Source organism: Coregonus lavaretus, assembly GCF_964263955.1.
Source record: "Coregonus lavaretus genome assembly, chromosome: 28".
NCBI lineage: Eukaryota > Metazoa > Chordata > Actinopteri > Salmoniformes > Salmonidae > Coregonus > Coregonus lavaretus.
Window position 1 is genome coordinate 4,741,515 of NC_140015.1, and position 12,631 is coordinate 4,754,145.

A 12,631-nucleotide genomic window follows, 5' to 3' on the forward strand; every position below is an offset into this window, starting at 1 on the left:
AGGCTTGACATTCAGGCGAATTCGCTGCCAGTACCAAGTGAAAGTCACTGGCCCAAATGAAATAATTACTCTCAATGCCAACTCACAGAGAAGAGAAGGATGTGCAGTAAACTCTTTGTGAAATAAATTCACTATCAGCAAAGTTCCCAGTCTATGACATGGTTGATGATATAAAATATCACATTTATAAAACAAAATATCAAATATTTTCAACCTAGGTCTATGATACCCATAGAATTCTATAATGAGTACTCTGTAATTCGAAATTTGATGATGAAAGCAGCCTAGTGAGCATTCTGTTGCATCAAAAAGGAGGAGTGTAAAGTGACTCTGGGCCTGGGGAGGAAACTGAAGACTGTTACTGAACCCACAGGTTGAATTAGGATCCCCATGCTACAGCGGGAGTCGTCTGAGTGCAGTCTGGAGTACTAGTACTACTCCAGGGGTATCCTCTTCCATTTTCCCTCCTCCATTTGGTACAAATTGTAACATAGCCCTGGTGTAACAGAGGTGGTGAACCACGCTCAGATGATGACTAACCTTGCCTGTGACCTGAAGACATCAACGCTTTAGCTCAACAGGCTAACACAGTCTTGAGACCCAGGTTCGAAACCCAGTCGGTCACGTGCACTGGCAAACAAGTACAACTGTACAAAAGGTGATGCTAGTGGTTCACAAGTAAGTAGGGAAGTGAAGGCATCATAACATCTTTAGCTACACAAGTTGCCAATTTGGACTCTACATTCACTCCAACAAACAGGCCTATTTGGGGGCAAAAGGAGTGGCTAATAAGTCTGGCTGCACATCTGACTGGTTGACTTACTGCAAATTGAGAAATTATGTGACTAAACTCAACAAAAAGAAGAAGAAACTGTATTATGAAGCCAAGCTCAATGATCTAAAGAATGATGGAAAAAACCTTTGGAGTACTTTAAATGACATTATGGGCAGAAAGACAAATTCAACTCCATCTTTCATCACAAAACCATTTGATGTTGCCAATTATTTGAATGATTACTTCATTGGAAAAGTGGGCAAACCTAGGCAGGAAATGCCATTATCGATCAATAATGACAAACCTCCTGGCATTGACAACTTAGATGGCAAGCTACTGAGGATGGTAGCTGACTATAGCCACTCCTATCTGTCATATCTTTAATCTGAGCCTAGAGGAAAGTCTTCGTCCTCAGGCCTGGAGGGAAGCCAAAGTAATTCCGCTAAAGCGGCCTTTACTGGTTTTAACAGCAGACCTATAAGCTTGCTGCCAGCTCTTAGCAAACTGTTGGAAAAAATGGTGTTTGACCAAATACAATGCTATTTCTCTGTAAACAAATTAACAACAGACTTTCAGCATGCTTATAGGGAAGGGCACTCAACATGTAGTGCACTGACACAAATGACTGATGATTGGTTGAAAGAAATTGATAATAAGAAGATTGTGGGAGCTGTACTGTTAGATTTCAGTGCAGCCTTTGATATTATTGACCATAACTTGTTGTTGAAAAAACATGTGTTATGGCTTTTCAACCTCTGCCATATTGTGGATTCAGAGCTATCTATCTAATAGAACTCAGAGGGTTTTCTTTAATGGAAGCTTCTCTAATGTGAAACATGTAAAGTGTGGTGTACCACAGGGCAGCTCTCCAGGCCCTCTACTCTTTTCTATTTTTACCAATGACCTGCCACTGGAATTAAACAACGCATGTGTGTCCATGTATGCTGATGATTCAACCATATACGCATCAGCAACCACAGCTAATGAAGTCACTGAAACCCTTAACAAAGAGTTGCAGTCTGTTTTGGAATGGATGGCCACTAATAAACTGGTCCTAAACAGCTCTAAAACTAAGAGCATTGTTTTTGGTACAAATCATTCCCTAAGTTCTAGACCTCAGCTGAATCTGGTAATGAATGGTGTGGCTATTGAACAAGTTGAGGAAACTAAATTACTTGGCGTTACCTTAGATTGTAAACTATCATGTTCAAAACATATCTGTAGCTCAGCTGGTAGAGCACGGCGCTTGTAACGCCAAGGTAGTGGGTTCGATCCCCGGGACCACCCATACACAAAAATGTATGCACGCATGACTAAGTCGCTTTGGATAAAAGCGTCTGCTAAATGGCATATTATTATTATTATTATTATTATTATTCAATGGTTGTAAAGGATGGGGAGAGGTATGTCTGTAAAATAAAGAGACGCTCTGCTTTTTTGACACCACACTCCAAAAAGCAAGTTCTGCAGGCTCTAGTTTTGTCTACCGGGGCGGCAGGTAGCTTAGTGGGTAAGAGCTTTGTGCCAGTATCCAAAAGGTCGCTGGTTCTAATCCCTGAGCCGACTAGGTGAAAAATCTGTCGATGTGCCCTTAAGCAAGGCACTTAACCCTAATTGCTCATGTAAGTCGCTCTGGATAAGAGCGTCTGCTAAATGACTAAAATGTCAAATGTAAATGTCTAATCTTGATGATTGTACAGTCGTGTGGTCCAGTGCTGCAAGGAAAGACCTAGTTAAGCTGCAGCTGGCCCAAAACAGAGCGACACGTCTTGCTCTTCATTGTAATCAGAGGGCTGATATAAATACAATGCATGCCAGTCCCTCTTGGCTAAGAGTTGAGGAGAGACTGTTTCTTATAAAAAGAAGTGATGCAATGTGTTGAAAATACCAAATTGTTTGCATAGTCAACTTACACACAGCTCTGACACACACTTACCCCACCAGACATGCCACCAGGGGTCTTTTCACAGTTCCCAAATCCAGAACAAATTCAAGAAAGCATACAGTATTATAGAGCCATTATTGCATGGAACTCCGTTCCATCGCATATTGCTCAAATAAACAGCAAACCTGGTTTCAAAAAACAGATAAAGCAACACCTCACAGCACAACGCCTCTCCCCTAATTGACCTAGACAGTTTGTGTGTATGTATTGATATGTAGGCTGTGTGTGCCTTTAAAAATGATTTATGTAGTTCTGTCCTTGAGCTGTTCTTGTCTATTAATGTTTATGTCATGTTTCATGTTTTGTGTGGACCCCAGGAAGAGTAGCAGCTGATTTTGCAACAGCTAATGGGGATCCTAATAAAATACCAAAATTCAACTGCACATTTTAGTTTTGGGTGGATCTCCTTAGTCTATTGAGTGGTACGTTTTAGAGAGTGGCAGTAGTATGCTGTGGATGTGTCAGATCCTGCTTTAAGCAGCACAGGCTAAGCAGCTTCTGCGGTTGTGTTGGTCCTCTTTACTTTAGGTACACACACGAATGCACACAGGGACACACAAAAATGGGCAGATACACATCACACACGCAAAAACAAACAAACGGTCACACAAATGGTCAGTGTGCTTCCTTCCTGAGTGAGGGAGTGGTGAGCGGTCAGTGTCAACACGGTGTGATGAGGGGTGTGAATGGGAGATGTCCCACCCTGGGCAAACACACAATTAAGCATGAATCAACCCTTCATTAACTAGAGACGACAACTATGGAGACCAGAGCAAATCAGGGACAAAAGGCTTCAATCAGGTCTACGCCTATATGGTTCAACAAACACCTGTTCTCAGGTGCTCTATATGAGCCTATACCGTCCAACACATTCATAATAAGCATCCACTGGACGAGTGGATGGTAGAGATAGAGGAGCAGCAGGCATGAGATGAAGTGAGGAGGAGTGAGAGGCAGGAGGGTACATGTATCCCTTAAAGTGGCAGTTGTCCCTTTATCCCTCCTTCCTGCCTTAACACTCTCCCAGTCTTCCCTCTCTCTCCTAGTGCTGTCATGATAGCAGAATTCTTATCACGATACTCAATACAAAAACGATACCACGCCAAAAAAAAGCTTATTCGCCAAAATCACAGAATGGCACTTGATCCAGACAGAAACTCAGCTACTGCTCTGTTCAATCGTTGCACATCTTTTGAGTTCAATAACATTGCATTTAAATTTTGATGTCAACATTTTTCAGAGACAGCCAAGTATGTATTCATGAATAAACTATACAATTACTTTGTTTTTACCAATCTAACTACATAACAGTAACAATTTATTTGAATGGTAAATCACTATTGATGAACTGGGTAAATCAAGACGTAGCCTAGGCAGCCAATTCACAATAAAGGTGAATGCATATTCAATAGGATTGTGTGCATGCATTGAGTTGAGCTTGTTTTCACAGATTTCATGTGACTATAGATTTCAAACAATCTGCTTCCCTTCCATGTGGGACTTATTTTATTGTACTGATCAACAACATTTGCATAGAAGTAGCAATCTCTTCTTTTATAAAAGTTTGCACTGTCTCTTTAAACCCAGTAATGATGTCATTCATGACGAGTCACACGCCCACACAGTCAGTTGAGGTCTTGAGGAAGAGACATGACAGGCGAAGGGGGAAAGTATCTTTGGACATCATTGAGAGACAATTAAGTGAATTAAAGTTTCGGTGACAATCAGCATATTTTGCGTTATGTTTGTATATTATCACCAACAAAGTACTAGGGTAGTGAATTCATGTTAGCTTTATCTGTAAACTAGCAAGGAATGTTATCCTACAAAGCTGGAAGCTACCAGTATCTTCTTGCATTAGAAAGTGTTCTAGCATGTATGGACATTGTTTTGCAAACAGTAATTAACCGTTTCAAAATGTCTACATGCTCTGTTGCATAATTCAAGTGTGTTAACTTCTGTGCTGCATGAGTGGGGAGCTAACATGTTGCAGTCCAGACTCCCAGTGATCTAGCGAATGAGTAAGTAGAGCAGGCAAGAGGCAGGAATGGTGCGCTCGCGCTACAAGGAAGCAACGGCTGAGCTGATAAGACAGACTTGATCCTCTCAATCAGTATGTGTGTGAGACACATTTGACAGAAGTAACGAAAGTAACAAATTCTAGTATTGAACCATTTTTCATGTTCTAGTATCAAAAAAGTATGACCTTTCAGTATACCGTACAACACATCTCTCCCTTTCCCCCTCTGCCTTCATCCTTCCTTCTCCATGTCTTCCAACTCTCTCTATCCTTCTCCCTCTCAAATCAAATGTCACATGTGCCTCATACAACAGACCCTTAAAAATAAAAAATACGTTGTTGGTTAAGTCATACACATATATATATATAAATAACTTAACCAACATATTTGTTTGTATATCATAAAAAGTTACACTAAAATAACAATAACAAGGCTATATAAAAAGGGGTACTGGTTAGTGGAGGTAATATGTACATGTAGGCTCCCAGTCTTCCCTCTCTCCTTCTCCTTTCCTTCTCTCATCAGCCCAGCTGCCTGCTCTCCCGTGCTCGTTAGCGTCGCCTCTTAAGGAGCTCCTAAAGACTTTGAAAAATGAACGCTCATTTCAGAGGTTGTCAATTTGCACTGTTATGCAAATGTGGTGGCAATTAAGCAATAGATCAGAGGAGCAGCGGCCATTCATAACGAACCAACGAGCACCATGACAGAGTCAGATGTTACCCGGGAGAGAGCTGGAGAAGCTAAGCCTGCATGGTGGTTGTCTGTCTGATTACACTAGCACTAACTCTGTTTAATCACACACACAGATTCAGTGGTTATATTACATAGTATTATAGCACAGATCTAGGGTACTGGTAAGTAGGTACTACAATGTACTATATGTTTAAGCAATCTCTAATTAGTTAAGCTACTCACAAACATAGCCTGCTTGAAACAAACTATACAGCCTGTAGAGCTGTAGGTTCCCCAAGTGGTTTTATTTGGCCCTCCAAGTTATCTGCGCAAAAAAAGATTTGATGAATTTTCATTGTTGGACAAAAATAATGTAAAAACACCAGGAAATCAGCTCCAAGCGATTTTAATTTTGGAAATCTGTTCCTAAGTACCCCCATGCATAATAGAGAGACACATGATCGTATACAAAATGTAAGCATTACAAATTATGTTTTAGTCCAATTATATCTGTTTGGGCTTCTTGCGGTCAATTTGCAGTCTACAAATGATTGGTAATTATGTTCCCGGCCTCCCGACCATCCGCTCAGTGAAAAAATAATTGGCCCGTGGCTGAATCTAGTTGATGATCCCTGCTGCAGAACGAGTTTTGTTTATGGGCATTCTTGTATGAGTGTTGTGTTTACACCTTTGTGGGAGACTGCCAGATTAGCGTAGATTAACCAAGAGGCTGTATCCAACGCCTAAATCCAAGGTGTCACCAATCTAAACTTCCTCTCTGGAGAACACAGCAGATCCACAGGCTTACCAGGAGAAGGGGTCCTTAATACCGCCAATAACACACAACACACTGCCTAATGCTCGGCAGTCTCCGTGGCACACACACACACACACAAAGGAAGGCGCAAGCCACAAAGTATGCCAGTGTGTGGTCTATTAAGACATGTTGCTATGAGTTAAAGATAATTATATTAAGTGAGTGATGGCCTTTTTTCAGTTTTTATGTCTGTAACAGGGCCCATAGGGGCTCTGATCAAAAGTAGTGTACTCTAAAAGGAATGGGGTGCCATTTTGGACACGAAATACACAAAACATACTGTCTGGGACTCCGGTTGGTGTGGAGGAGTTCTACAAGCTCTTAGCCTGGTCCCAGATCTGTTTGTGTCATCTTGCCAACTATTTTTTATTTTTATTTATTATTTATTTTTATTTTTAGTCATTTAGCAGACGCTCTTATCCAGAGCGACTTACAGGAGCAATTAGGGTTAAGTGCCTTGCTCAAGGGCACATCGACAGATTTTTTCACCTAGTCGGCTCGGGGATTAGAACCAGCGACCTTTCGGTTACTGGCACAACGCTCTTACCCACTAAGCTACCTGCCGCCAACTCCTATGGTCATTGTCTGCAAGACAGCACCAATATATCTGGGACCAGGCTAGAAGGTTCCCTCCCATCAATTGTAATTCATCCTTAATTAGTGGTGATTAGGGCACTGGGAGCTCTGACAATCCAACCGCCCCGCCACTGCCACCATTAATGCAATCCAGCTGAGGCCACATTTACATGTCTTTAATTAAGAGGACTGACAGTGGCTGCCTTTACAACAAGCTCCCCACTGACCGGGAGAGAGGGAGAGGAGAGACAAGCTGAGGAGTATTGGTTAAGAGCACTGGAACACAGGCATGGCTCCCCATGTAGGATAGATCCGACCTCATGGACTGTCATCCCTTGCATATATGAATTTGAGAGTAGATAGGCCTACATTTCTCCAGCGGTATCACTCAGCTTTATAGCAAACCAAGTGGCGGGCTGCCTCGTGTTTCAAATTGAGGAGAAGGCCTTTAAAGCATGAAACACACAGAGAATCTCACTGCCAATAAACTGCTGATAGGTACTTTCTTGTTTTTGCTAGAACAATAGCGGTACCTGCTTCGTGCTGATCCGGTAGCGACGAACCTACCGATTCTACTTGTAGAATCATAATGCTCAGCAGTGGCCAACAACTTGACTTTGGGCCAATCCAAGAGCACAAACCCCCACATGGGGAGACAAAAAAAAAAGAGGGCATTTTCTCTGTGCATCCATGATGTGCCAGTCACACATCATTTGCAAAGTAGGCTATGGGATGGTAGCTAGCTAAGTGCACAGACGTAATGCACACAACACTAAATACTTCCTCCAAACTAGCTAACCACTGTAGCTAGTAGTGACATAATTAAATCACAACAGATTAGCTAGTTTCCATGTAACAGCTGCCTGTGTTAGCTGCCGAGTTAGTGCAGTGTCCTTAGCTAGCTATGTTGTGCTAGCTAGTGAATATGCTAACGTTAGCTAGCTAGCTAAACATTTGGCTATGGGCTGGCACTGGCAGTATGGAGAGTGAATTAAATTGTTTCTTCGTCATCTTGCTAGGTAATTATCTAGCTGTGGCCATCTGGCTAGTATCAAGAAGGGCTTTCTACCCAATAGCAACATTAGCGTAGATAGCTTGGAATCTATACCATAAACAATACGCACGGATATGCATTAATATACAACGCAACTGCCACCTTCTGGTTTGGAGTACTTTAACAAGGCTGGGTGGCTGAGGACTTCAAGGTCTTTGCTGTGTGAACACGAAAGAGATTGACTGCCGACACTGTTTCGAGGTGCCAAGTACTGTCGGCAGGCAAACGTTTGACAATGCTACCGGTACGTCAGAGCTTTAAAAACGTCCAATGCAGCATTTATCTCAATCAAATAATTTCTGGGTAACAATTAAATACCTTACTTTGATTGTTTTCAATTAAAATTGTAAAAAAGAAACAGAAATAGCTTCTTAGCAAAGAGCAATTTCTCAAGCAAGAATTTTGTTAGGACTGTCTGGGAGTGGTCTGAGTGGGGGAGGGGAAAACTGAAAATTAGCTGTTATTGGCAGAGAGGTTTGGAACTATTAACTAATTTACCGCCTGGTGATGTCACAAGGCAGGCCAAAACTCCATCCCACCAAAACAGCCTGAAATTTCAGGTGGTCTTTTCAAATAGCTCTTACACTCAAAGGGCATTACCATTTTCACAATAAGGCTGTGACGGTAATTTAATAACTGTAACTGACGGTTATGGATGAAGACAGTCATGAAAATAAAATAACTGTCAAAACAGTTTAAAATAGACCTACATTCATTTTAGGATTTTTCTCATGTTTGAACTTTATTTTCATGTAAACTTTACCTAATAGCGGGAGTGTTTACTAATGATTATAAGCAATTGTTTTGCTAACTTAGTGTGTCTATTAAACGTTCTACATCTCCTCTTTCCAACTGTCCTTAGATGCTCGAGCAGCTAATCTGCTAGATGTGCAGGGTTGTAGAGTGCTATAGTCCAAGGCACTTCAGTCAAAAATATTTTGATGTGTGGACTTTCTTTTATAAAATGCACGTTTTCATTGTTCGCTAGTAAATAAATAAAAGCGGTCTTTTAAAAAAGGTTGGATGTGTGATTATTCAACAGCAGTAGACAAGGTTGTTCTGGCTCTGAGGCCTATAATGTGTCAAATGGACAATGCGCCAATGCTCTCCAACCTGGTATAATTTGATACGAAATCTTTTCTTAATTTAGTCTAATCAACGCTGATCAGGCCCGGTCCTGGTCGATATGCCGCACTAGGCAAGACCCAAAATAGTTTCGACTTACCAGGTGAAAGCTATGATCCTTTATTGATGTCACTTGTTAAATGCACTTCAAATCAGAGTAGATGAAGGGGAGGAGACAGGTTAAAGAAGGATTTTTAAGCCTTGAGACAATTGAAGACATGGATTGTGTGCCATTCAGAGGGTGAATGGGCAAGACAAAAAATGTAAGTGCCTTTGAACGGGGTATGGTAGTATGTGCCAGGCGCACCGGTTTGGGTCAAGAACTGCAATGCTGCTGGGTTTTTATGCTCAACAGTTTCCCGTGTGTATCAAGAAATGGTCCATCACCCAAAGGACATCCAACCAACTTGACAACTGTGGGAAGCATTGGAGTCAACATGGGCCAGCATCACTGTGGAATGCTTTCGACACCTTGTAGAGTCCATGCCCCAACGAATTGAGGCTGTTCTGAGGGCAAAAGTGGGGGGTGCAACTCAATATTAATAAGGTGTTCCTAATGTTTGGTATACTCAGTGTATATAAAAACAGGAAAAATCACATTTGACTGCACTGGGCCTTTAATGACCGACAGCAGTAGAGTCCAATCCAAAGCCCTCACAAATCTGACTCCCGTTTGATTTAATAGGCTGACTGTGTCCGTGAAGCAGCTCCATGCTCATTGTAAAGCAACTGCAGCAACACGTTGGCTCCATCCCAAATGGCACCTTATTTCCTATATACAGTGTATACGGTAAGTATTCAGACCCCTTGACCTCTTCCACATTTTGTTACGTTACAGCCTTATTCTAAAATGGATTAAATAGATTATTTTTCCAGATCAATCTACACACAATACACCATAAATGACAAAGCAAAAAAAGATGTAAAAATATAAAAAAATAGCTAATGTATTACAAATAAAACACTGAAAGATAACTTTTACATAAGTATTCAGACCCTTTACTCAGTACTTTGTTGAAGCACCTTTGGCAGCGATTACAGCCTCAAGTATGATGCTACAAGCTTGGCACACCTGTATTTGGGGAGTTTCTCCCATTCTCTGCAGATCCTCTCAAGCTCTGTCAGGGATTGTGCCAGTTGGAATCTAGACGTGACCCTTGGCATTCAGGCCAGAGTTAAATCTTGGTTTCATCAGACCAGATAATCTTGTTTCTCATGGTCTGAGAGTCCTTTAGGTGCCTTTTGCCAAACTCCAAGCGGGCTGTCATGTGCCTTTTACTGAGGAGTGGCTACTGTCTGGCCATGCTACCATAAAGGCCTGATTGTTAGAGTACTGCAGAGATGGCTGTCCTTCTGAAAGTTTCTCCCATCTCCACAGAGGAACTCTGGAGCTCTGTCAGAGTGACCATCGGGTTCTTGGTCACCTCCCTGACCAGCTCTAGGAAGGGTCTTGGTGGTTACAAACTTCTTCCATTTAAGAATGGAGGAGGCCACTGTGTCCTTGGGGACCTTCAATGCTGCAGAAATTTTTTGGTACCCTTCCCCAGATCTGTGCCTCGACACAATTCTGTCTCGGAACTCTACCGACAATTCTTTCGACCTCATGGCTTGGTTTTTGCTCTGACATGCACTGTCAACTGTGGTACCTTATATAGACAGGTGTGTGCCTTTCCAAATCATGTCCAATCAATTGAATTTACCACAGGTGGACTCCAATCAAGTTGTAGAAACATCTCAAGGAAGATCAATGGAAACAGGATGCACCCGAGCTCAATTTTGAGTCTCATAGCAAAGGGTCTGAATACTTATGCAAATAAGAGATTTTATATATATATATATATATATATATATATATATATATATATATATACACACACACACACTTGCAAAAAAAAGGCTGTAACGTAACAAAATGTGTAAAAGGGAAGGGGTCTGAATACTTTCCGAATGCACTGTAGTGCACTACTTTCGACTAGGGCCCATTTCGGACACAGCAGTTGTGTTTTGAATCACAATAGCATCAGGACGAGAGCCTTTAATTCCTGGAGGAATAAAATAACAAGGGGGTTTGGTAACCACACCACAGACAGACGAGTCAGCCCACCTACTGTTAGGCCCAACCAAGCCTGGGGTTGATCCTCCCTCCCCGGTTGGAGGGCTTGTTTGGGGAGGAGGGCGTGGATTGGGTGTCTGTCAGGTCCAGGGGTCTGTGTGATATTAGCCGTCTGCCAATCTGGCGTGGGGGAATGGACACAGTAATTACTACTGCTCTTACTGCCTCATCAATCTCCATCGCTCCTTCCCTCTCTCCGCCCACCCCCCCCCCCCCCCCCCCTCGCTCTTTTTCATTCTCTTCATTCCATGAAGGAGAGGGAACAAACAGATTGAGTGACAGAGAGAGCATCACAACAGTCAGAGATGTGGTGCACTACAAACGGAATGAAATCATCTAGTGTGTGTAAGTGACTATATACCAGCGTGAATGTAAATGCATCAATGCAATAAAATAAAAATGTTCCTTAGTCAGTAGAGAGTATAAGTCAGTCAAGGAGCTGTGTATATGAGTATCTGTGTTATTCCCATTTGTCTATGTAGTTAGTAGCGTTGTCACGATACCAGAATGTTGACTTCGATACAGATACCAGGTTTAGTATCACAATACTCGATACAGAAAGGATACTCAATACCAAAAGGATACCACGGCAAATAGAATGTGTATTAGCTTAAGTCACAGAATAACCACTGTGCTTTATTTTTGAAATCATTGATCAATATATTTCATTAAAAAATAAAACACCATACTAAATAACAGAAGAATATCTTTACATGTTCCTTATGCAAAACCATGAAACTCTGAGCATACAAAAGAATTGTACAATTACATCTAAAAACTGTTTTAAAATGTAATTTGATACATATAATCAGGGTTAATATGTGCTCATCTATGGACATATTAGGTAAAATGACAGACCTTTGATTCATTACAGATAAATAATTGTATGTATTAAATTAATAGTTTAGTTCCAAAACATAAAACACTTTGAAGCTCATTTCTTAAGCTTCTATATTGCAATAGTCTACACACCATAGAAATACAAATTGATTTTACACCGCATACTACGAATTCCAGAGTGCATTTCAACTCCCAGGGTACAATGCTCCGCCCAGGGCTTCTGGCTGGCTAGTGGCTACTGCTAGCAAGCCCAGACAAACAAAGTAGTCTAAATATATTGCTGTCAAAGCTAAGTTATGAGAGCATTTCACATTACATTTGGGTTGTAATCATATTAGCCAACAGCTCGCAGATACAGTGTGGGTAGGCTGTGCGGGTAGGTTAGTCTACATTATGTAAAATGTATGCACTCACTAACTGTAAGTCGCTCTGGATAAGAGCGTCTGCTAAATGACTAAAATGTTAAATGTACATGAGATTATTATGGATAAGAGCGAGAATGTTTATTTGTCAAACGGCAGTCAAACATTGATCATTATGTCACCAGAATAAGATCCTGGATATCTATCGGAAAGGCGCATCAAGATCACCGTGCACTTTCACCACCCTGTGAAGTTCATAATAACTTATTTAATCTGTAGCCTAAAAAACTGCATGTTTTCCCATGTCGTAGTGGGAGGACCACACACCATA

At 41.4% G+C, this 12,631-nt stretch overlaps 1 protein-coding gene across 1 annotated transcript in view; it reads right to left on the minus strand.

Moving 5' to 3' along the window:
• pbx4 (pre-B-cell leukemia transcription factor 4) overlaps positions 1-12,631 on the minus strand; it is a 42,931-nt gene that overhangs the window by 10,198 nt on the left and 20,102 nt on the right. The window lies entirely within an intron of this gene.